Source organism: Orcinus orca, chromosome 2 (genome assembly GCF_937001465.1).
Source record: "Orcinus orca chromosome 2, mOrcOrc1.1, whole genome shotgun sequence".
NCBI classification, from domain to species: domain Eukaryota; kingdom Metazoa; phylum Chordata; class Mammalia; order Artiodactyla; family Delphinidae; genus Orcinus; species Orcinus orca.
The window spans coordinates 111,045,995-111,072,981 of NC_064560.1; the positions used below are offsets into that span (position 1 = coordinate 111,045,995).

The 26,987-nt window shown below is 38.0% G+C and overlaps 1 protein-coding gene across 2 annotated transcripts in view; it reads right to left on the reverse strand.

The window, feature by feature from the left end:
* Positions 1–26,987, reverse strand: part of SEMA6D (semaphorin 6D) — a 578,684-nt gene that overhangs the window by 56,697 nt on the left and 495,000 nt on the right. The gene's annotated exons all lie outside the window — the stretch shown is intronic.

Sequence of the window (26,987 nt, forward strand, 5' to 3'; positions counted from 1 at the left end):
GCTGTGCCTGTTTTACTGGTGTCCAGTCATTCCGTATTTTCTCCATCAAGGGAGCAAGCCCCGCTGCAGGCAAAGGGCTCTGTGCACTGAATGAAGATACAAGAGGGTGACCAGTGGTTTGAGGAATCCTATCGCCACCCACCTGGAGGCAGAAAGCTTATGAACTGTCTTCTGTCTGCAGTAGCAGACAAGTAGCAGAGAAGAAAAAAAAGTTCAGTTCTCCAGATTCTTGAATTCTTTGCTGAAATTCTGCGATGGCCAGCTTTACAGAGCGCCACCCCAGAGAGTACAGTTTACCTGAGATTGAGCTCTTAAATTCAGGAATAAAAAAACCTTTAGGTTGCAGAAGAATATGCTGATAGATTATTTCGAGCCAAGGATTAGATATGTAACTTATCACAGGGAAGGGAAAATAACTGTTTAGGATGACTTCCTTACTGGGTGCTTCTTAACTGCTGGGATCTTGTCTTATTTACCTGGACAGCCCCAGTGCCTAGCACAGTGCCTGGCATTTAATAGATACTCAATAAATATTTGTTAAACAGATCTGGTAAGGGAACCCACAACTTTCTCACACTCTATGTGCTGAATCAGGGAGTATAGTCACCTCTAGATTGTATGCTCCTCCAGAGTAGGGATTTATTCATTTGTGTCCCCAGGGCAAGCATCGTATCCATGTAAGGATGTTCACTGAATGAGTGAAGAATGAATAAATGAAGAAAGGAAGAAGGACGGAAGGAAATAAAGAAGATTTTGGCTCTTTTCACACCTAGAAAGAATACTTAAAAGTGGTCAGTGCTTTAGATAATTAGCGGTCATGCTTTTGCCGTTATCGCATATCTCCCAGGAGTGATAAGTAGTAACTTTATTCACAGTCTATTTTTTGTTTCTCTGTTTACTTTAGGAAAAGCTCAAAATTTTATTTCTATGTTTCATTTCCAATCTAGTTTTAAGAATAAAATGTATCTGAAAATTATAGAAAATCTGTGTGTAATAGTCAATAAAATGTTATCAATCATTGGAGAGTACCACTCCTTAACTATTACAGTTATTAAACAAAGCAATAGTGCTTACTATCTGCCAGCCTCTTTGAAACATTTTATAAGTATTACTGCTTACAACAATTCTTTCATTTAAGTACTATTATTATCTTCATTTTGTAGAAGAGGAAACTGAAGCTTAGAGGGTTTAAGGTACTTGCCTAAGGCCACACAGGTAGTAACTGCATAGGAGGTGAACCCTAACCTCTTACTTAGTTGTAGTAATGGTTAGTAGTGAGGTCACAGTTAGTAGCAGTAGTAAATAGTGAAGGCTTTGGAAACATTTGACAACCTGGATTCAAATCCAGACTCCCCCCCTCTCTTGGGATAATTTATTTAACTACACTGCGCATCAGTGTTCTCATCTGTGAAACAGGAGTCATAACAATACTTCAAATGGATTTTATGAAGACTGAATGTGATAATGCATGTAAAGTGTTTAGCATCTTCCTTGGAACATGGCAAGCACTGAATAAATATTAGCCAATGTTATTATATGTGCCCTGTAGGCAGAGCAATCTTGGAATCCTGCAGAACTGGATTAGAAATTTAATCCAACCTCACACTAAATGTGAGACTTCAGGGGAAAGCACATGGTACACAATAGGTTTACAAAACATTTTTGTTCCATTCCATCTCCTTCTTTCCCTCATCTATGTATATATGTCTATGAATTCAGCTACATACACTACTTAGTATCCGGTTGATATGAAATAACATTTTGTATGAATTTTAATGAATCATACAGTTTAGAATGTAGAATTTCATGTTTCAAAAAAAAAAAGATATCGGTATTGAAATTTCAAAGGTAGCTACAGCTTCTGTGATTAATTTGGAATGCACATACAGTATTCCTTGTGTTTGCACATTATAGAAAGTGCTTTCAAAACTCTCCACGACATGATAAATCATTAATAATGTAGACCCAAACCTGGGCATCTGCATGGGCACGGCTGGTCTCCTTATTTCAGCATTCTGCATAGGAAAGTGACTCTGTCAAGACACTTCACTTCAATGAAACATATTTATCATGGTAAAGCTTAAACCTCAGATTTTACTGACAAAATTCATTTCTATTATCATGCACCATGATAGTACACCACCACAGCTATGCTTATGTTTGGAATGGTAAAATGTGCTTTTGTAGTCATTGTGATTGCTCTATCTTAACATGAATAATTTTGCTGTGCACTCTGAGTAAGGGGAATGCACCTTGCATGTATGGAAATAATACATCAGTTACTTATCTAGTTTTGCTAATGACTCCTCAGGTGTCACTGTGTGGAAGGACACTGAGTGCTCAAGCCAAATAAAAAGAATCAGGCTTTTTTTTTTTTTTTCCCCATCCAAAAGATGAACAGCAAACAACCTTTAATAATACTAGCTCTTTTGAAAACAGACAAGAGGCAGGAATGCTATCAACGTTTTATCAAAGATCTTTTGAACAAACAGAAGCACAATAAACTTTTTGGATGAAGGGTGAATTGCTTAATTTTACTTATATATACTTTGGGAAGGAATACTTAGGACACAGGGAGGTCAGCTTATATCCTGGCAGATGTAAGGAATCTGGGACTCTGTGTAAGTTCCTGACAGCCTTCTCTCCACAAATTTACAGTAACCAAGCCTCTGACCTTGAAGAATTGGGACCAAATAATATCTTTTAAATGTTAGAATGTCCAAGGAGAAAGATAATGAAAATGAAAATAATCAAAAGGGGCAGAGAATTAGAACATTTTATCTGTTTTAAAAAATATATAACTTTTTACTTTGTTTTTAAAAACAGATCTCCTTGCCTAACATTATTTTCTTTGCTTGAGCCAATGTTAAAACTCAAATCAACAAAGGGAGAAGAAACTGTGGCTAGCCAATATTTGGCTAGCCACAATAGTATCACTTAATTCTTACCACAGCTCTTGGAGACAGGCATCATTTAGGAACAAAGAAACCCATCCTTGCTTAAGTTAACCATCTTGTCAGGATTTTTAGCCCTTGTAGATGATAGAGTCTAGAGTCTAATACAGGTCTGTTTGGCTCTTAAGCCTAATTTTCTTTCTAGGACACAATGCTCTGAAAAATGGAAAGAGCATAAGTTTAAAAAAATATGTCTTGAATAATAAAGGAAACAAAAACATTAAAAAACCTTGTCACATATAAATGAGTGTCAGGAACTCTTCGATGGGGTTTATAGCATGGTTTAAACCTCTATACATTATATGCATACTATTACCCATGTAACTCCCTTGGATCGCTTGTAAATAAAGAGATAAAAGACCTGTTTAGCAGCATGTGAATTTATGTTAAAATCAACCTCACTGGTTAAGCCACAAGTATTTCAATGAATGGTTAGGGCTATATGATCATACCTTTGGCAAAATAATAATAATAATAATAATAAGGGCCAAATATTATTATTGTTGAACGCTCTAAGTACGGGAACTTCTATATGTTAGAGCCAATTCTTTGCCAGAAACCACTAGGGCCATCTATTGGTTAAAAAAAAAAAAAAAAAAAGACTAGGATTCTGGGTAATTCCTGTCTTTCCAAATAAAGGCACACAAAGGATACATTTTTTCTTTCCTTTTGCTTTCTCAGATAGGATGCTTACTATTATGGACATTTTATTAATATTGAATATATTAGAGTCGTTTAAAAAATTACACTGCTAGTATGAAAGGGAGTCAGGAAATTATGTGTACAGGTGACAGGAAGAAGCTGACATTCTGGGATAAAAATCAATAGCAAACACTGTTAGTGTTCCACTGTAATTATAGGAGTTGTCTAAAATCCCCAATGCCCTATTAAACTGTGATAAGTGACAAGGCCCAGTAGCACATGGGAGATACATCTGGCTAACAAGTGTTTAAATCTGGGTCTGGGATATGGTGTCACTGAGTCAGCAATGGCACAAACTAGGTGACAGGAGGTAATGCTTGCTCCACCAGCCCCAGTTACAGGGGTTTTATTTGTGTCCTAGAAGGAGGCTTGGGAGAAACCTACAACTTATCTAACCTTTGGCTGATTCCACAGAGTGGTCTGCACCCATGTTCTCCTCGTCCCCAGATCTCTCTGGCCTTTGAACCTAGAACATATCACTTGTTGACAGTCTGTAAAGAAAAACAATAAGGCCTATTACATTTTTATAACAGACTTTCGTACCAGGGTGGCCCTAGTAACCCAGTTAGATTTAAACATTATCTGATCCACTTGACTATGGGCCAGGATGGGCTCCTCCATGGCTGTCTTCTACAAGCTTGAATTGTGATGGTTGCTGAAAAATCACTTCAAACTTATATTATCAAGGAAAGCTTTAAAAAGGAGGCTCACAGAGTTTGCCATTGTCTGAATTTGTATTTCAATTACTAAGCTAAAAGAAGAAACTGTTGGCTAAGAGCCTTTCTGGAAAATCCAGAAACGTCCAGAAGGACTGTTTAGAAATTTTTAACAGTATCACACAGCCATTAAGTTAGAATATTTCCAGGTTATAGTATATTCAACAGTTGACTTTTCAAATATTACTGCATCTGGATACACACACACACACACACACACACACACACACACACACACACACACACAGACTGTGTAATTTTTCTCCAAGAGTCCCTATTGAAAGGCTTTGTGAGTTCTTTTACTATTTTAAAATTTGGGGAATTGTGCTCATATCCCAATATGTTCTGAATTTCTGGGTCATAATTACAGAATAAACAGATTCACTTCTCATCACAAATTTTAATTAAGAATTCCAGTTATGCAATTATTTGCTAATGAAAAATAGCTGCTCAGTACCAAAGCATACCATTAAGTATGTTTACTCAAAATTATGTTTTCTAAAGATAGTTTCCATAGGTCAGTTTCTCATTTTTATGTCATCAACCTAATGTTAAAATAAGAGGAAAAGTTATCTCTTATTTTATCGAGCTACGTGGGGATTCAGGAGAAAAAGATAGTCTGTAATTGCTGGAAATAAATTAATTTAATGTTAAAGTCTAATTAGTCATGATCTCAGCTCTTCATAAATGTCAAGATACTGAATTCTGTGATTTACCTTTGTTTAGATCCCTTCGTGAAGATACCCGATTGTCCAGTCACTGGCTGGGCTTTTGCCTAGAAAAGGGGTCAGTCGAGGCAATTATTTGCCCCATATTTATTTATTGTGCTTTAGAAAAAACTACCCCAATCTGGGTTGCTGATTCCTTAAATATGCTCTTGGTTCCCATGTGATAGGAGAACACTCAATTTGTTTGCTTTTGACTTATTTGCCAGCTTTTATGTTGATGAACAAAAAGTATACATAAATGAACAAATAATCCATTTTGATATCAGGCAAGTGTGCAGCCTACTGAAGGGAGATATTTCTAGAAATTTCAAACAAAGTTAACCCTTCCAAGTTAAACTGCTAGAAACATACAAAGCCTGAGATAGACTATGTGCAGAAAGGTTTCCCCTAAGAGACAGTGAGTTTAAAGGGAACAGAAATCAAACCAGGGCATTACAAAATCCAGTCAAGGTGACGAGAAGATATCACCCAGAGAACATAAGTGAAGTGGAAAAGGGCAGGATCATTCACTCATTTATCCTTGCATGCATTCATTTTACCATTATGAATAGCTGCAATCTGCTTTTTGTAAAGCAATGTGCAGAGATAAATGAGAAATATCTCGCATTTAGACAGCAACTTCAAGTTTGAAAAGCAGTTTTATCAGAGTCCTGGCAGGAAACAGACAGCACATTCGACTTGGGTAATTTGAGGAGCCTTTAATAAAGAGATTATTTGTAAAGGTGTGGGTAGAGTGCAGGGAACCCACAAGGGAGAGTTACCCTGGGGGCTAACTTCCCCTAGGACCTAAGCAGCCAGAGGAGGGAGCAATTAGCAGAACCTGGAGACATAGTGGCGATGTGGAGAGGACCTCCTTGCTTAGAGGTCAACTTCTAGAGGCAGAGAGTAGAGGAAAAGAACAGAGAGTGAATCTGGTGGAGCAAGTGGAAATTCACTATTTAATTTTATTTTGAGTCTTAAAGAACACTAAGTGGTAGGGATCTTAATTTTGCGAATGAGAAAACTGAAACAAGGAGATTTGTTCATCGTAACTTAGTTGCATTAGCAGAGCCAGACCCTGAACCTGAGTCTTCTGAATCTCAGGCCGGCGCTTATCACACTGTCTCCCTATTTCCTGCCCTTGGGACTTCCTTATTATACTTATCTCACCATATCACCTTATTTACATGTTTTATCACATACTAGACTGACCTTATTGAGAGAGAGAAGTAGGTCTTTGTATTATTATTGTCTAGAATAGTGGCTGGGACTGGAATCCTGCAGACGTTTGATGGATGCAATAATGAGTGGGAGGGTGTGCATCCTAACTGGAGAGACAGAACGTGCAGAAGCTAACATCATATGTGGCAGTAGATGCTGAATCCAGAAGTAGAGAAAGAGTGCTGTAGACAGATGGGAAAAGGGGGTGGGAATAATAGTGAGGTTGTAAAAGACTTCATGATGCGGGGTCATATAAGCTGAGCCAAGCACTCTGAAAGACGAGTGTCAAAGGTAGAGGACTATAGCCAATGTGGACTGTGGAACAGCGAAGGCGGGAGGGGGTGGCAGGGGTGTGGTGGACTTGGGGCGTGCCTGCCGTTCCTGGAGGCAAAGAGTAGGAGATGTGACTGGAAGGACGGGCTAGGGTTCTGTATGGGATTTCTGAATTGGCACTTCCTGGAGTTCGAAAGTTTTTCTCAGGGTGTTTAGAAGCCATCGTTTTTTTTCTTTTTTAACATCTTTATTGAAGTATAATTGCTTTACAAGGGTGTGTTAGTTTCTGCTTTATAACAAAATGAATCAGCTATACGTATACCTATATCCCCATATCCCTTCCCTCTTGCATCTCCCTCCCACCCTCCCTATCCCAACCCTCTAGGTGGACACAAAGCACCGAGCTGATCTCCCTGTGCTATGCGGCTGCTTCCCACTAGCTACCCATTTTACATTTGGTAGTGTATATATGTCCATGCCACTCTCTCACTTCATCCCAGCTTACCCTTTCCCCTCCCTGTGTCCTCAAGTCCATTCTCTACGTCTGCGTCTTTATTCCTGTCCTGCCCCTAGGCTCTTCAGAACCGTTAGAAGCCATAGATTTTTGAGGAAAATATCATGCTAATCTAGGTTGTTCTTTTGAGAGACAGCACTTAACCAGAGAGGAGCACAGCTTAGAGAAACAGGAGGCTTCTGAAGTAAGGATGCTAATATAGGGGTCATGACAGAAGATGACTTTAGTGGTGGAATCAATGGAAAAGTAGGGTTATATACCAGTGACGCACCAGAGTGGGCTGATCTTTGAATGTCAGAGGTAGAGATGTGGGAGATTTTTCCAAGTTTCTCTGTCTGGCTGAATTTAAGAAAAGTTGAATTATTGTAAGAGATGGAGACACAGGAAGTGGAGCAGGTTTGCAGGGGGGATAACTGAGTTTGGTTTTGGCTAAGTGGAGCTTAAAGTGCTGGTATGGTGTCCCTGTGGGGATACCCAGCAACAAATTGGAAACTCTTATTAAAATTACAGCTAGTGGACAGAAGAACTTTCTATCTTCCAGAGAAACACCAAAATCTAAATAAGCCAAATGCTTACAAGAAAGTAAGAGGAAATCATCGAACGACTAGTTTAGCCCACATATCCTCTGAAGTTGCACGTGCTCGGAAACATTGAGGTGAGAAACTTTTACCCTTCCCATTTTCTGGACTGTTTCCTCCAACATGGAAACCATACAGTGTACAATGATGGAGTCATTCCCATTCCTCAATCATGTCTTACAAACACAGAAAAAGTAGACCCAGCAATTCATCATATTTTATCTAATACTTTTCTGAGCTGACTGTTCAGTGCTATCTTTTCAGCCTGACACTTTTACTGAAAATGCTGATAGATACTTTTAAAATTTTTTGTGAAATTATCCAAAATCATCATGTTAGATTTGCTAAGGGAACTTTTGTCTTTCTTAGTGTGGTGTAGATGAGAAAAATGTCCAAAAATTAGGTTACTTAAACCATTATCACTCCAGGTAAAATTAAGCACCCTTAGGCTCTGATTATCAATACTTGCTGCTTAAGTCTAAATGAACTTAGAGAAATACAATGCAGACAAATCTCTATGACTATAACCTGGGGAGCATCACGGAAAACTTGCTTTGGAGCCGTGTGGCTGACAGGGTCTTGGTGCTCTGGCCGGGTGTCAGGCCTGAGCCTCTAAGGTGGGGGAGCCGAGTTCAGGACATTGGACCACCAGAGACCTCCCAGCCCCATGTAATATCAAATGGCGAGAGCTCTCCCAGAGATCCTCATCTCAACACTAAGACCCAGCTCCACCCAACAGCTAGCAAGCTCCAGTGCTGGATGCCCCATGCCAAACAACTAGCAAGACGGGAACACCACCCATTAGCAGAGAGGCTGCCTAAAATCATACTAAGTTCACAGACATCCCAAAACACACCACAAGATGCAGCCCTGCCCACCAGAAAGACAACATCCAGCCCCACCCACCAGAACACAGGCATCAGTTCCTTCCACCAGGAAGCCTACACAACTGAATGACCCAACCTCACCCACTGGGGGCAGAAACCAAAAACATTGGGAACTACGAACCTGCAGCCTGCAAAAAGGAGACCCCAAACACAGTAAGTTAAACAAAATGAGAAGACAGAGAAATATGCAGCAGATGAAGCAGCAAGGTAAAAACCAACCAGACCAAACACCTGAAGAGGAAATAGGCAGTCTACCTGAAAATGAATTCAGAGTAATGATAGTAAACATGATCCAAAATCTTGGAAATAGAATGGAGAAAATACAAGAAATGTTTAACAAGGAACTAGAGAAACTGAAGAGCAAACAAACAATGATGAACAACACAACAAATGAAATTAAAAATTCTCTAGAAGGAATCAATAGCAGAATAACTGAGGCAGAAGAACAGATAAGTGACCTGGAAGATAAAATAGGGGAAATAACCACTGCAGAGCAGAATAAAGAAAAAAGAACGAAAAGAAAGGAGGACAGTCTCAGAGACCTCTGGGACAACATTAAATGCATCAGCATTTGAATTATAGGGGTCCCAGAATAAAAAGAGAAAAAGAAAGGGACTGAGAAAATATTTGAAGAGATTATAGTTGAAAACTCCCCTAATATAGGAAAGGAAATAGTCAGTCAAGTCCTGGAAGCACAGAATCCCATACAGGATAAATCCAAGGAGAAACACGTCAAAACACATATTAATCAAACTGTCAAAAATTAAATACAAAGAAAAAATATTAAAAGCAGCAAGGGAAAAGCAACAAATAACATACAAAGGAATCCCCATAACGTTAACAGTTGATCTTTCAGCAGAAACTCTGCAAGCCGGAAGGGAGTGGCAGGACGTATTTAAAGTGATGAAAGGGAAAAACCTACAACCAAGATTACTCTACCCAGCAAGGATCTCATTCAGATTTGACGGACAAATTAAAACCTTCACAGACAAGCAAAAGCCGAAAGAATTCAGCACCACCAAACCAGCTTTACAACAAATGCTAAAGGAACTTCTCTAGGCAGGAAATACAAGAGAAGGAAAAAACCTACAAAACGACTCCAAACAATTAATAAAATGGTAATAGGAACACACATATTGACAATTACTTTAAATTTAAATGGATTAAATGCTCCAAGCAAAAGACACAGATGGGCTGAATGGATACAAAAACAAGACCTATATGTACGCTGTCTACAAGAGACCCACTTCAGATCTAGGGACACATACAGACTGAAAGTGAGGGGATGGAAAAAGATATTTCATGCATATGGAAATCAAAAGAAAGCTGGAGTAGCAATTCTCATATCAGACAAAGTAGACTTCAAAACAAAGACTATTACAAGAGACAAAGGAGGACACTACATAATGATCAAGGGATCGAACCAAGAAGAAGATACAATTGCAAATGTTTATCCACCCAACATAGGATCACCTCAATACATAAGGCAAATGCTAACAGCCATAAAGGGGAAATCGACAGTAACACAATCATAGTAGGGGACTTTAATACCCCACTTTCACCAATGGACAGATTATCTAAAATGAAAATAAATAAGGAAACACAAGCTTTAAATGACAAATTAGACAAGATGGACTTAATTGATATTTATAGGACATTCCATCCAAAAACAACAGAAAACGCTTTCTTCTCTACTGCACTTGGAACATTCTCCAGGATAGATCATATCTTGGGTCACAAATCAAGCCGTGGTAAATTTAAGAAAATTGAAATTGTACCAAGTATATTTTCCAACCACAATGCTATAAGACCAGATATCAATTACAGGCAAAAATCTGTAAAAAATACAAACACATGGAGGCTAAACAATATGCTACTAAAAAACCAAGAGATCACTAAAGAAATCAAAGAGGAAATCAAAAAATACCTAGAAACAAATGACAATGAAAACATGATGACCCAAAACCGATGGGATACAGCAAAAGCAGTTCTAACAGGGAAGTTTATAGCAATACAATCCTACTTTAAGAAACAAGCAACATCTCAAATAACCTAACCTTACACCTAAAGCAACTAGAGAAAGAACAAAAAACCCACAAAGTTAGCAGAAGGAAAGAAATCATAAAGATCAGATCAGAAATAAATGACAAAGAAATGAAGGAAACAATAGCAAAATCAGTAAACCTAAAAGCTGGTTCTTTGAGCAGGTAAACAAAGTTGATAAACCATTAGCCAGACTCAGCAAGAAAAAAAGGAGAAGACTCAAATCAACAGAATTAGAAATGAAAAAGGAGATGTAACAACTGACACTGCAGAAATACAAAGGATCATCAGAGATTACTACAAGCGACTGTATGTCAATCAAATGGACAACCTGGAAGAAATGGAAAAATTCGGAGAAAAGTACAACCTTCCGAGACTGAACCAGGAAGAAATAGAAAATATAAACAGATCAATCACAAGTACTGACATTGAAACTGTGATTAGAAATCTTCCAACAAACAAAAGCCCAACACCAGATGGCTTCACAGGACAATTCTATCAAACATTTAGAGAAGAGCTAACACCTATCCTTCTCAAACTCTTCCAAAATATAGCAGAGGGAGGAAAACTCCCAAACTCATTCTACGAGGCCACCATTACCCTGATACCAAAACCAGACAAAGATGTCACAGAGAAAGAAAACTACAGACCAATATCACTGATGAACATAGATGCAAAAATCCTCAACAAAATACTAGCAAACAGAATCCAACAGCATATTAAAAGGATCATACACCATGATCAAGTGGGGTTTATCCCAGGAATGCAAGGATTCTTCAAGATACAGAATCAATCTATGTGATACACTGTATTAACCAATTGAAGGAGAAAAACCATATGATCATCTCAGTAGATGCAGAAAAAGCTTTCAACAAAATTCAACACCCATTTCTGATAAAAACTCTCCAGAAGGTAGGAATAGAGGGAAACTACCTCAACATAATAAAGGCCATATATGACAAACCCACAGCCAACATCGTTCTCAATGGTGAAATACTGAAACCATTTCTTCTAAGATCAGCAACAAGACAAAGTTGCCCACTCTCACTGCTATTATTCAACATAGTTCTGGAAGTTCTAGCCACAGCAATCAGAGAAGAAAAAGAAATAAAAGGAATCCAAATTGGAAAAGAAGTAAAACTGTCACTGTTTGCAGATGACATGATATTCTACATAGAGAATCCTAAAGATGCTACCAGAAAACTACTAGAGCTAATCAATGAATTTGGTAAAGCAGCCAGATAAAAAATTAATGCACAGAAATCTCTGCCATTCCTAAACACTAATGATGAAAAATCTGAAAGAGAAATGAAGGAAACGCTCCCATTTACCACTGCAACAAAAAGAATAAAATGCCTAGGAATAAACCTACCTAAGGAGATAAAAGACCTCTATGCAGAAAACTATAAGACACTGATGAAAGAAATTAAAGACGATACAAACAGATGGAGAGATATATCATGTTCTTGGATTGGAAGAATCAACATTGTGAAATGACTATACTACCCAAAGCAATCTACAGATTCAATGAAATCCCTATAAAACTACCAATGGCATTTTTCACAGAACTAGAACAAAACATTTCACAATTTGTATGGAAACACAAAATATCTTGAATAGCCAAAGCAATCTTGAGAAAGAAAAATGGAGCTGGAGGAATCAGGCTCCCTGACATCAGACTATACTACAAAGCTACAGTAATCAAGACAGTATGGTACTGGCACAAAAACAGAAAGATAGATCAATGGAACAGGATAGAAAGCCCAGAGATAAACCCATGCACATATGGTCAACTTATCTTTGATAATGGAGGCAAGAATATACAACGGAGCAAAGACAGCCTCTTCAATAAGTGGTGCTGGGAAAACTGCACAGGTACACGTAAAATAATGAAATTAGAATGCTCCCTTACACCACACACAAAAATAAACTCAAAATGGATTAAAGGCCAAAATGTAAGGCCAGACACTATAAAACTCTTAGAGGAAGACATAGAACACTATGACATACATCACAGCAAGATCCTTTTTGACCCACCTCCTAGACAAAGGGAAATAAAACCAAAATTAAACAAATGGTACATAATGAAACTTAAAAGCTTTTGCACAGCAAAGAAAACCATAAGAAAACCAAGGTGAAAAGACAACCCTCAGAATGGGAGAAGATATTTGCAAATGAAGCAACTGACAAAGGATTAATCTCCAAAATATACAAGCAGCTCATGTAGCTCAATATCAAAAAAATCAAACAACCCAATCCAAAAATGGGCAGAAGACCTAAATAGACATTTCTCCAAAGAAGATATACAGATTGCCAACAAACACATGAAAGGATGCTCAACATCACTAATCATGAGAGGAATGCAAATCAAAAGTACAATGAGGTATCACCTCACACTGGTCAGAATGACCATCATGAAAAACTCTACAAACAATAAGTGCTGGTGAGGGTGTGGAGAAAAGGGAACCCTCTTGCACTGTTTGTGGGAATGTAAATTGAGATAGCCACTATGGAGAACAGTATGGATGTTCCTTAAAAAACTAAAAATAGAACTACCATATGACCCAGCAATCCCACTACTGGCATATACCTTGAGAAAATGATAATTCAAAGAGAGACATGTACCACAGTGTTCATTGTCGCACTATTTACAATAGCCAGGATGTGGAAGCAACCTAAGTGTCTATCGACAAATGAATGGATAAAGAAGATGTGGCACATATATACAATGGAATATTACTCAGCCATAAAAAGAAACAAAATTGAGTTATTTGTAGTGATGTGGATGGACCTAGAGTCTGTCATACAGAGTGAAGTAAGTCAGAAAGAGAAAAACACATACCATATGTTAACACATATATTTGAAATCTAAAAAAAAAAAGGTTCTGATGAACATAGGGGCAGGACCTGATAAAGACGCAGACTTAGGAATGGACTTGAGGACATGGGGAGGGGGTAGCTTAAGCTGGGGCAAAGTGAGAGAGTAGCATTGACATATACACAGTAGCAAATGTAAAATATATAGCTAGTGGAAAGCAGCCGCATAGCACAGGGAGATCAGCTCTGTGCTTTGTGACCACCTAGAGGGGTGGGATAGGGAGCGTGGGAGCAAGAAGCAAGTGGGGAGGGGATATGGGGATATATGTATACAAATGGCTGATTCACTTCATTATACAGCAGAAACTAACACAACATTGTAAAGTAATTATACCCCAGTAAAGATGTTAAAAAAAATAAAAGAAATACAGTTCAGTGGCTTCTTCTCTCAGTTATCTTGGACAACATGAACATCACCATTTTACTTGATTTGAAATGTTAACATGAAATATAATAGAGAGTGGATCATTTCAGAGTAAGAAATCACATCTTGACAGCCAGCTGATGAAATTCTATAACAATAAAGATTAGATCACTTCCAATTCTCTTTACGAAAAGTTCTAGAAAAAATTGAATATGACTTTAATACTTCAAGGACAGTTTTCCTTTTTCTTTAGAAAAAGAAAGGTTATGAAAAGTGAGTGTGGGGGGCCACGATCATTATGATATTATGTAATGGTCAGGGTGAGCTTTGAAGTAACAGTATTTTCAAGAAAATTTATAATGTCATAGAGGAATAGAAAAATGGCCACTTTATTTTCTCTTATAGTGATTAGTTTTCATTTATATTATCTGTGTCATTTGAAAATGTATAGTGTTTTCATAGTGTTTAGCGGGGAGAGAGAGGAGGGCAAATGGGGAGGGGGGCAGAAAAGAAAAAGTAGAGCAAAAAAGTGAAAGAAAAGGAAGACAAATAAGAAATCTAATTAAATTTAATGACACATTTCCAAGAAAAAGATATAGCCTTTAGCAACATCTGCAGTTTCAATTTCTAAACTGCAGGTGCTTACATACGTAGGTACTTACTTTTTTTTCTTTTTATTATTTGCCATTAATAGAAGAAGAAATAAAACAGATATAAGTATTTGTTAATTTCATGCAAACCATTTCAAATTACACAGAATGTTATAGAATGTATGCTTAATTACATAAGCAACCTTTCTATTAAAAACATCACTTTATTGCCCTCTATGAACATTTTATGAATCCATTTAGTTTATGGTTAAATTAAGAGGAAATGAAAGGCAGGGATAAACTACAAAGGATTCTTTCCTTATCTTTTAACCCGACTTCATTAAAACTGTAATTTAGTGCGATGTATATCTGAGCAATCCAAGAGTAGAGATGGGACAAAGCTACACTTGTATTAGTCAGTCAAATGTTGACAAAGTAGTGTTTGGCTTTTGATGAATATTTAATATGCCAGAGAGCTCTCAAGATTCCACTTTAGCAGTGAGATCTGGAGCAGTTTTCAGCAGGGACTGAATTGCTGATCTGGCCTCCTGAGCTCCCTCTACCACTTTTCTCCCTCTGATACTCCTTAAGTTGCAGAGAGGTAAAGAAATACAACATCCTGTTGCCCAAACAGTCTCTTATGTGTGCTCAGTAAATGGAGACAATTAAGAAAAGGACTTGGGTACTGAGGCAATCCTCACTCTGGGGAAGCAGCAGGTCCCCCTTGGTTTGAGGAGTATGGCTACCCAGCAAAGGTTTCTGACTCCCTGGTAATGGCCTTAAGCCTTGAGGGCTTGATGGAAAGCCAGCATTTTTTCATACTGCAGCAGAGAATTTGGCCCTGATTGGAACATCCCCTCCCTTGCCTCTTGATCAGTCCAAGTCAAGACAGTACTTGTGGGACAAGAACACAGGACTTTCACAGAGGTCTGGCCTTAGGGATTCCTACAATTCAGAGGGATTGGGAAAAGCAATGATTGGGAAGGCCTGGTGTGATTAACAAGTGACTGTCTGGTTAAAGTGGGAAATGGGGTAAAAAATCTTGGGGGTAAAAAATCAGGGAAGAATGAATTCTAAAACCCTCTGCCAAAGATGATGGAAATTATTAAACCATATATTGTTTTATTCAATTATTTTCTTAGGGTGAGTGCAAAGAGCACAGGTTTTGGTGTTTTGCTTACCTTTGGTATCCCAACAATGCCAAGTTTCAGTTTCCTCTTCTGTAATGTTGATAATATGTGTAACATGAGGTTATCATTAGGAGTAAAGTAATTAATTTTGTGAGAACATATGTAAGTTTTATAGAGTAAAACTGTAAAAGACTACATTAAGGTTAGATATTACTAAAGTTCAGAGACCAACATGGTGGCCATACAGCACCATGGGGTGCTTTGTTAAATGTTACGCACCACACCTGCCTCTCTTCCTTCTCCAGTGCTGATCTGTCCCTCTAGTGTCCTTCTCTCCTCTCTCATGAGCACCACTGCTTTAGTGACCCACTGTTATACTGTGTCTCATAAGTTTCTCAGAGTAATAAAGAGGGTAAAAGCAATTGTCTCCAGCAGTGAGAGCTAGAAAGCAGGGGCCATATTTGTATCCCTAGTGCATAGGTCGGTGTTTGGCTAAATACATATTTATTGAAAGGACGATTTGGGTGATAACACAGAAATTATTACCAGAAAGGTGAATTACTTCTACCACTACAGTACATCTGTTAAAAACTTGAAATACATCTTGAGTACAGCTCTGAAACAAAACTACAATAGGATAATGCTTTAACATGATCAAATGTCAACTGCTCAAATCGAAATCCAACTCAGTTCTTAGTGGTAAAATCCAAGAATTCCTCTTAAAGAAAAAAAAAAGCCATGGACATCAGTCATCAATTGCTACTATTATCTACTATGATTTTGAATGTGCTGCCCAAAGCAATAAATCAAGAAAGTGAAATATAATCATCAATATATTAGAAAGAAGGAGAACATGGAAATTTTAGAAGAATAAGAGAGTTTAGCAAGATTAATAGTTCATAAAATAATGAAAAAATCACGAGCTTTCCTATAAGCCAAATACCACACAGATATTGCAATGTTTATTGGGAAAATATTCCATTCACAAAGGCTAGTTACACATAGGTTACCTGAGGATAAACTTGGAAAGAAATGTGCTGAATGTATATGAAGAAAACTGTAATGTTTTTCTGAGGAACATGAAAGGAGATGGGTAAGTGAAGAAGATTTAATTCCTACATAAGAAGTCTCAGTGTGATAACTATGTCTATGATCTCTAAATTAATCTCTAAATACAGTGTAATTGGAATTAAATTCCCAATGCTGTTTTTTTGGTGTTGGGTTACTGAAGACGACTTTAAAAAACACTTAGAATTATAGTATATGGCTAGTTTGGATGGTTCTGGACAAAGAAAATAACCCTTGCCTACTCATGTAATAACATGTATTTTAAAGCTACAACTATTTTACATTTGGTAGTGTATATATGTCCATGCTAAGATAGGGAAGATGGGAGGGAGAGGCAAGAGGGAGGAGATATGGGGATATATGTATATGTATAGCTGATTCACATTGTTATAAAGCAGAAACTAACACACCATTGTAAAGTAATTATACTCCAATAAAGATGTTAAAAAAAAAAAAAGCTACAAGTAAAACAGTGATGCAGGAAGAAGCACCCAAGTCAGTGGACCAGAGCAGAGGATATGGATAGACACACATTTTAATGTACAAACTAAATTCATTCTAATATGCCAATTAAACATAAATATGGTAGCATTTCAAGCAACAGCAAAAGGATAAATTATTAAATACCCAACCTGAAACAACTGGCTATCCATTTTGGAAAAAAAAGCTGGAATTCTCTTTCACATTTGATTGCCTACCCAAAAAATAAATTTCTAATGGATCAAATATCTAAATTTTAAAAAGAGATTATAACAAAGTGTGATTATTTCCACAAACCTAACGTAGGGATAGAGTTTCTAAATATGACACAAAACCAAAAATCATAGAGAAAAAGACTGATATTTTTACTATAAAAATACGGAAGATTATATACAGTGAAAAACACAATAAAACTTGAAAATACTAACTAGAAATTGTTTGCAAGAACAAAAGTATTATTATTTTTTAAAATAACAGCTGTATTGGGCTTCCCTGGTGGTGCAGTGGTTGAGAGTCCGCCTGCCGATGCAGGGGACACGGGCTCGTGCCCCGGTCTGGGAAGATCCCACGTGCCGCGGAGCGGCTGGGCCCGTGAGCCATGGCCGCTGAGCCTGCGCGTCCGGAGCCTGTGCTCCGCAACGGGAGAGGTCACAACAGTGAGAGGCCCGCATACCGCAAAAAAAAACCAAACCAAACCAAACCAAACAAAAAGCTGTATTGAGATATAATTCACACACTAAAAAATTTATTCTTTTAAATTATATAATTCAGTGGTTTTTAGCATATTGATAGAGTCATGTACCCATCACTACAATCTAATTCCATCTCATCACCCCTAAAATAAACCCTGTACCCCTAAGCAGTCACTCCACATCCCTCCTTCCCCTGTTCCTGGTAATCATGAATCTATTTTCTGTCTCTAGATTTGCCTATTCTAGACATTTCTTACAAATGGAATCATACAGTATGTGGCCTTTTTTTGTCTGGCTCCTTTCACTTAGCACAAAATTTTCAAGGTTCATGGTTCATCCATGTTGTATCACATATCAGTACTTTATTACTTTTATGTCTGAATCATATTCTTTTGTATGGATAGACCATATTTTGTTTATCCATTCATCAGTTGATGGATGTTTGGGTTATTTCTACTTTTTGGCTATTATGAATAATATTGCTGTGAACATTTATATACAAGATTTTGCATGGATATATGCTTTCATTTCTCTTGGGTATATACCTAAGAGTCGAATTGCTAAGATAACCCTACATTTCATTTTTTGAGGAACTGCCAAACTGTTTTCCACATTGGCTTCCTAATATTGTATTCCTACCAGCAATGTATGAGGGTTCTAATTTCTCTTTGTGCTCACCAACATGTGTTATTGTCTGTCTTTTTGATTATAGCATCTTAGTGGGTGTGAAATAGAATCTCACTGTGGTATTGCTTTGCATTTTTTAATGACTAAAGGTGTGGAATATCTTTTCATGTGTTCATTGGCCGTTTGTATATTTTCTTTGGAGAAATTATTCAAGTTCTTTTGCCCATTTATAAATTGGGTTATTAGGCTTTTTAATTAATGAGTCATAAAAGGTCTTTATATATTATGGATGAAAGCCCCTTATAAGGTATATGATCTGCAGATGTTTTCTCTCATTCCATGGGTTGTCTTTTCACTTTCTTGATGGTGTCCTTTGAAGCACAAATGTTTAAAATTTCAGTGAAGTCCGACTTACCTATTTTGTATTTTGTTGTTTGTGCTTTAGTGTCATATCTAAGAAACCATTGCCTAATCCAAGGCCACAAGGCATAATGTCTTCTTCTAAGAGTTATAATAGTTTTAGCTTTTACATGTAGGGCTATGGTTCATTTTTGAGTTAATTTTATACGGTGTGATGTAGGGGTCCACGTTCATTCTTTTACAAATGAAAGGACTAATATTCTTAATATATTAAGTGCACTTCAATAATAAAAAATGCAAATATGCCAATAATAAAAAGGCAAATGGGGCTTCCTGGTGGCGCAGAGGTTGAAAGTCCGCCTGCCAATGCAGGGGATGTGGGTTCGTGCCCCGGTCCGGGAAGATCCCACATGCCGCGGAGCGGCTGGGCCTGTGAGCCATGGCCACTGAGCCTGCGCATCCAGAGCCTGTGCTCCACAACGGGAGAGGCCACAACAGTGAGAGGCTCGCGTACTGAAAAAAAAAAAAAAAAAAAAAAGGCAAATGATATTGAGCAGGTAATTTCGGCCAATTGACCTATAAAAAGGTAACAGTTTCATTAGTAATCAAAATGCAAATTAAAACAATGAGTTATCATTTATATTCAATAATGTTGGCATTAATTATAAAGAATGATAAAATCAAAAGTTGAATATGTATGGGCACATGAGCGTTCTTGTATGTATTGGTGGGAGCAATCTGACACTATGTATTTGAATGTAAGATGTGCTTATCCTTTCAACCAGAAGGCCCACCTCTGTGAATTACTTCTTTTAAAAAGAATTAGGCAACTGCCCATAAATGTATGTATACTTAAGTCTATTTATGATAGCAATAAATTTCAAACAGCCTAAAATATCTATTAACAGAAGAATATTTAAATTATGGTGTATTCAGTCACTGGAATACCATACAACTATTTAAAGTGATGAGATGTTAACATTTTGTACATAGAAATACATCTACTATATACTAATATAAAAAGATAAGCTGTAGAACCTCTTATTTCATACGTTTTCATTTTTGAAAAACAAAACCAAAACGAGGAGGGTGTGCGTCTGTGTATAAATCAAAATGTTAAAACCCCTAAGTTTTTAAAACAGGTAATTGTCTTTCTTCTACACACTTCCATGTACTATCAGAAGTATTCTTCTTTCATTGAGTAGGGATTAATTTTATTTGCAGCCAAAACTTAATCTTAAGAAAATCTAAAACCTTGTAAAACTTTTCAATATGTTCCCACATAATGATGCACACATAAACCTACCCCATCTTCCCTCCTCTCCAAAAAAGAGAGAAAGAAAACTGGGCCATTGTTTTTGTTTGTTTGTTTGTTTGTTTTTTGCGGTACGCGGGCCTCTCACTGTTGTGGCCTCTCCCGTTGCGGAGCACAGGCTCCGGACGCGCAGGCTCAGCGGCCATGGCTCACGGGCCCAGCCGCTCCGCGGCATGTGGGATCTTCCCGGACTGGGGCACGAACCCGTGTGCCCTGCATCGGCAGGCGGACTCTCAACCACTGCGCCACCAGGGAAGCCCAAACTGGACCATTATTTAGCGTTGGACTGAAATGTTATTCTTATCTCTACTAATTGATTTGGATATTTCAGGGAGGGTTTTTTTTTTTTGCCAGATTTATCTAGATTATTGTATTAATTTTCTACTTTCCTTTATGAAAATATAAGTTCAAAGAGTAAGAGCCATCTTACAGGCATCATTTTTCCCTCCATGAAGATTCTGGAAGTTGTCAGAAAGTGAGTTGTTTAATGGTGGGTTCTTTTCTCTTTTTCCATAAAAATAGTGACATATATGAACCTTTACATAGAGGACCAAAAATGTGTTATGTTATTGATTATGACATAAATAACAGCTCTAGCCAATGTCATAAATTAAAATACGTAAATATGCATCTTTATATTTACTTTAAATAGCAAAATTATATTTCAGGTCCTATAAAAATAGCATGCAAATATTTTTATTGATTACACAAAAGGCCCTGAAGTGCTATAAAATGAATGTATAGCTTATAAAAATACAATCCATCAGAACATAAATTACAGTTAGCTAAAGCTAATGGGCTAGTTACAGTAAACATTAAACTCTTGATTAACAATTGTACACCTGCTTTAGAATTCAGAAGTTCTTCTGGAGGATTATTTCAACAGACTGTGTCTTCTTTTAAAAAGTTGTACATGGAAATATGAAATAAGAACTTTTTACTCTTAATAATAAATTCATGGAGCTATATTCAAAAATTTTCCATCTGTCCTTTTCTTTAAACATACACACACATTGCATCACAGTCATTTTGGGGAAGCACTGACAAACACTGTGCTGTAAGTGGGGGATTAGAAAGTAGGAATATCTCGCATTAGGTTTTCTGGCTTTTCCTCTGTTTTCTTTTCTCCCCTAGATGTTTCCTTTCCTTTCCTACTGGACTGATGTTAAATGTAAGAGGGCAACTTAAGCTACATGTGTAGGTATGGCTTGGACAGACAGCCACTGCTCTCTGTTTCTGGTAACTTATGTTTCCAGGATTCAGTTTTCTGATATGTTAATAAAAAGAGTGCCAAATATCTAAGGTCTTTTTAGAGGTAATTTGGTATAGTGGAAAGAGCACTGTATAGAGACAAATGAAGCTGGGTTTATATCCCAATTTCTTGGAAATATTACCTCGATGAGTTTTAATGTTCTTATGTATAAAATAAGAGCAATGCCAATCCTAATAGGGTTGTTAAAGACTTAATGATATATCATTGGCCAAGCACTACCATAGTGCTTGGCACACAGCAGGCTTGCAATAATTATTAGGTCTCATGTTCTTTTACCTAAATCCTATTGAGGTAGGAGATAGATAGGCTCCAGGACTGGACAGCCGGTATCTGTCAAGTGGAGTAAAATTGAAGCTCTGCTTCCCCCAGACACTCCAAGGACAAAGCTAGTGGCAGAAGCTGAGCTCTGCTGAAGTAAAGAGATAAGATGACCACTCCTGAGGTCAAGGAAAACATCCCTGTCTGCACATGCGCAGGAAGGTTCCTTGGAGGTCAGAAAGGGAGGGGGTGCCACCCCATAATAAGTGTGTACATACCCTCAAAGGTCTCTGCAGTGGGATCCATCTTAGCAAAAAGTTGCGCACACATGTTTGGGAGGGTCCTAGAATAGGTCAGGTGTGGGAAAAGAAACGAGATAATTGGTCAAAGGTAAACAAAGACCCAGAAGGACTGTCCTATATAAGGGATTTAAATCACCTCTTTACTGACTCCCCCTCGTTAGGAAGGATGCCCACACCCTTTCTCTCTGGGTGTGTATTTCTGCCTTGCTTCAGTCTTAAATAACTGTTTCTCTGTGTGCTCTCCCATATGTTGTGCGGGGTCTCTAATAAATAATAAACTTTGTACCTGTGTTTACAGTTTTTGCCTCCTTGAAACATTTTTGCTTTCAAACAACGTAAGAACCAGGGAACTTTGCTTCTAGCCTCTAGCCCCTGGTGGACTAGCCGCTAGGTACAATTCCTGGACAGGGAACTAAGATCTTTCTTCAGGACCACTCACTTCTGTCTCTCTGAGATCATTATGATTACATAGGGATTAGTTTCAGAGATGAACTATAAGTGCTCATTGAATAGTAGTGAATAAAAGGAGAAGTGAAATAAAGGCCTTTCAAAGGCTGGCATAGGCTTACCCTACTCATCATCTCTGGTCTGGGTACAGAGTAGATGTTCAATAAATTATATAGATAATTAGCAAAAAAAGCAATTTAGTAATTACTCTTTTTTCAGATTCTCCCTCTTTCATAATCATAGTCACTTCCCTTGTGCCTGCCTTTGCTCTCACAGCCATTTTTAAACTTTATTGAATGATACAGTGGACAATGTCACAGCTACTACTCTGGGGGTAGTGGTAGGCCTGGAAAACCATATATTAGGGACCCAGTTAGTCTCTAGTTCATGGGAGGCAAGTAAGTGTTATGTATTATGCCAACTCTGATAGTGACTACGTGGGATGCTGCACTGGCAAAGATGCTATGGCTACAGAAAGAAGCATGGGGAAAGAGTACTATGATTGATTAGTTATGCCTGCCATGGGTGCAGCAAGAAGGACTAGATGCCTGTGTTCCATGTATTTCTATTTCACATGTGTGAAACAGCTAAACCAGAGGGAAAAATGGAGGAAGGGAAAAAGTAACAGGTGATTTACAGACAGGAAGGGAATAATCAAGTTTATAAATGTTTCTCATTTAGTAGATTCACATTTTTAGGTCCCATCCACATCAAAAAAAAATTCATTTCCCTCTTGAGAAGTTTTCCTTGATAGGAAGATTTTAATAGCCATGCCTTAAAGAAGTCTTAAGAAAGTTTTATTTTTTATTGCTAGAGGTTTTATAGTAGAAGCAAAAAGCATTTATAAAATTTTGTTCTTGCCATTGGAGAGTTTGATCATTTTGTCTGTTAAAAAATACCTTAGTTTACACTGGCCCTCTTTTTCTCATTTTCTCATCTCTTCCATTGGTTACATAAAGATAGAGGCAGAACATCTTAAATAGTTTGCATTTAAATGTTTATTGATCATCCCCCTGACTTCATCATGAGCACTGTCCAAATATTAAATTTCATGGATTATGCAAAAAATATGTAATCCCAAAGGGATCTCACCAAACCCACAGTTTAATAATAAAAAGTAGTTATTTTGAGGGGAAATGAAAAAGTGCACATAGTTTCTACATGCATATGTTAAAGGTCAAGTGATTTTTGATAGAACAGATTGAAACCTGAAAGGATTCTAAAGATCATCTATGACCAAGTCTTCTAATTTACTAATGGGAAAACGGAGGCTCAGGGAAGTGAATGATCCTTTGGCCTTAGTGAGTGAGGTAAGCATCATATTGAAATGGAATCCAAGTTTCTTGGCACTAAGTCATAACATTCGCTACCAAATGTTACTGCCCCTGAAAAGAGCTGTGTCAGAAATAAGATGGTAAGTATATGTAGTAAGATGCTAGGAGGCTTATCTAAGGGAAAGGGGTAGGTAGGTTAAGGTGGAAAAATGAAGAAGGTTTAATCACTGTTACACATAAAATTAGATTAATTAGAATTAATCTCAAGTCAGCACAGCTCCTCAATATAGGAAGAAAGATTTTGAAAGAGACTGAGGGACATTTGAAAAACAATGGGCTAAAGGGATTTTGGAGTCTGAATTCTAACAAATGTAGTTTATTGGATTATTATCTGAAAATAAGTAAAACTAGGATCAACCTTGGAATCCAATGAGTGTTAGCCAATAATCAGCCAATGGGAAAACCTCTCCCACTAGCAAATGCCACAACCTTTGCTAGTGGGAGACGAGAAGAGGCAAGAGGTTAACTAGGGCAGCAACCCATCACTGTGGGCACTCTGGGTGTCCTGAGAAGTTCTTATGGGGAGTTCACAGAGGAAGGCAAGGCAGGATTTGCTCTTTTTAGGAGAGTAGGGTAACTGCTAACCCTCAGAGTACATATCAGGATACCTCTGCGAACAGTCATGGCCTTCCTGTGCTTCTCTGCTATGGCAGCGAGGAGAGATACTCAGGTCCCTACATCCTGTTCTCTTGTCTCCAGCAAATTCACAGACTTGCATTGCCCTTGCCTTTCCTGCACAAGGGAAGTGCTGCTGACACACCGTAGCATGTTCTTTAAAACCTGGGCCTGGTGTGAGAGTCAAGAGAAGCAGTAAATACACCCTCTTCCTATTTGGTAACTGGATAATTTTATAAAATTTATTAGACACTTATGAAGTGACAAGCACATTATCACATAGTAATAGGGGCCTGGGTAGGACTAACAAGGTGATAATGATTGATTATTATGATAATGATAATAATAGCAGTTTCCATGTATTGAGTCCCTATTGTGTGAAGTACTTAAACAGATACTTCACAAATGTTAGTCTTTATAACAAATCCATGAGAGAGGCATTATTATCACCAGCATTGTATATACATCCATGAGATGTGTAGGCTGTCCCTAGAGCAGTGGTTCTAATGCCATGTCTGTCACTACCTGTGTGACTTAGAGAAAATAACTGAACCCTTGGAGTCTCAGATCCTTATGTGCAAAATGGGAGTATCAATTCCCACGTGGTAAGGTTGTGGGTGAAGTGCCTTTCACAGCACTTGGCCTCCAATAAGCTGCAGAGCAGATGTCAGATCTTTACCATGGCTCCATCCTTTCTCTTCATCTTGGCAGCAAGAGAAGTCACTAGGAGCTTCTGCCAAGTTTTCTCACCACAGAGAACCCCTCTTGCTTCCCCCTCCCTCCCCTACTTCTAAAAATAGCTGCTGAGAGTTGCAGTCCCTGAGAGCAAGGTCTACAGTGTGTTGTTGAGGCTGAGAGAAACCCCTGAAAGTCCCGCCTCCATCCTGAACTTAGCAAGTGGTCTCGCCGCTCAGGAGACGTTCAGAATTTCAGTGTCAGGTCACGTAACTTTGACTCTGGGGATGGGTGGAGACTGCAGAACGTCCAACCAACACCTGGAGGAGATAATATAACCTGGTGGATTTGAAGGCTGAGTCATCTGAAGAGAGTTTGGCTTGAAAGCACGTTTTTAAGTCCCTAGTAAAAGCCTGGGAAAAGTGGAGTTCAGATCACCCTCTTAACCCAGCATCAGCTGATATCAAGGAAGCACACTGGAGGTGAGTGAAGAGAAGACTTCTCTTGTGCTAAGGAAAAATATATTTCCTAGTGGGTAAAGGACAGAATTAAACATTGTAGATATGCACGCACACTTGTAAATATATTTATGTTCTCTTTTGCAACAAATGTTTGCAAATGTTTACTAAAACTACCAGTGACGTGATCCTAACAATATATTTCTGAAACGTATGCTTACTGGATATACTGATCGCATACTGGTTGCAAAAATGTCAGCTTAGTTTATCACAGATCAATAACTCATTACATGTTCCAGAATATACAAAAATCCAATATGAATCAACTTACTGTCACATCCAGGCATTCAAATCCCACACCAATATGGACCTTCACTCATGTGACTTCATTTTTTCTTCCTGTACTAGCTTTGGGGATTAAAATACATTTTATCTTTTGTTAGATAGAAAAATAATAAATGTCATGTTTAGATTTCATGTGGAAATTTTGACAGTTGAAGGGAAGGCATCAGATGATGATAAGAATTAAGAACTTCATTTAACAAGACCTATAAATTTGTGTCTGTGTGTGTGTGCGCGCATATGTGTGCACACAACTCCTCTCTTCCTAGTTAGAAGTTATCAGGGCTTCATAATTCATATTAGCAAATCTCTTCCAGCTGATTTTAGCTGAGACCATTCATGGCACCTTGCAAGCGAATGAAGGTTCCCAAACTGTCCCTACATCGTTAAACCACATAACCTGTTAGGGCCTGAAAGAGAACTTCACTGAAGGGAATATAATTTACATGGCTATGCTAGCAAGATTCTTAAAGGCAAACAGGAAGAGGAATACATCCTTTTTTTTCCTTTTCTTGATTTGAAAAAGTAGATTTGGGTTTGGCATTGGTATTACAAATCAGCTTGACTCCACGGAAGTTTGATTTACAATTGGACTCAGATGAGGGACTTCACTGAGAAGAGGCACCAAACATGTATGGACCACCAGTGGCTAGGCAATTTGCTCGTCTGCGTAACTTAGGTTTTAAGCCCTGGGGGCATGTGTCAGGCACAGTGTTGCCATTTAACGAATAAATCATCTCCATCAACATTAACAATTTTTGCCTAAGGCAATGCCCGACTCAAAAGCCTATCATGTTGGGGGCTTTGCATCCTCTTCCTGTAACTGGCATACATCACTATCTCAGTAACTGCAACACAGACTCTAATTGGACACAGATGTATTTTAATTTCCAACCTTCTCTGCCATGACCTTTCATCTTTGTCACTTTCTTGTAAAAATGATTCTGATTGGAGAAAAGCCGTCATATTCTTCCTATGCCCTGCTGCAGACAATAACTTGCAGCTGACTGGCCACAACAGACACATGCGTTGATCTTTTCACAGCTGGGTTATTTGTATTCATGTGAGCCTAGGAAAAATATTGCCATTGGTATCAGGTGAGTGAATGCACAGCTCAACCACAGGCCTGGAAACTTCAGTATGGAGATGGATGGCCAGAAGAAGGAGGCTTGGGTTCTTCTAAGC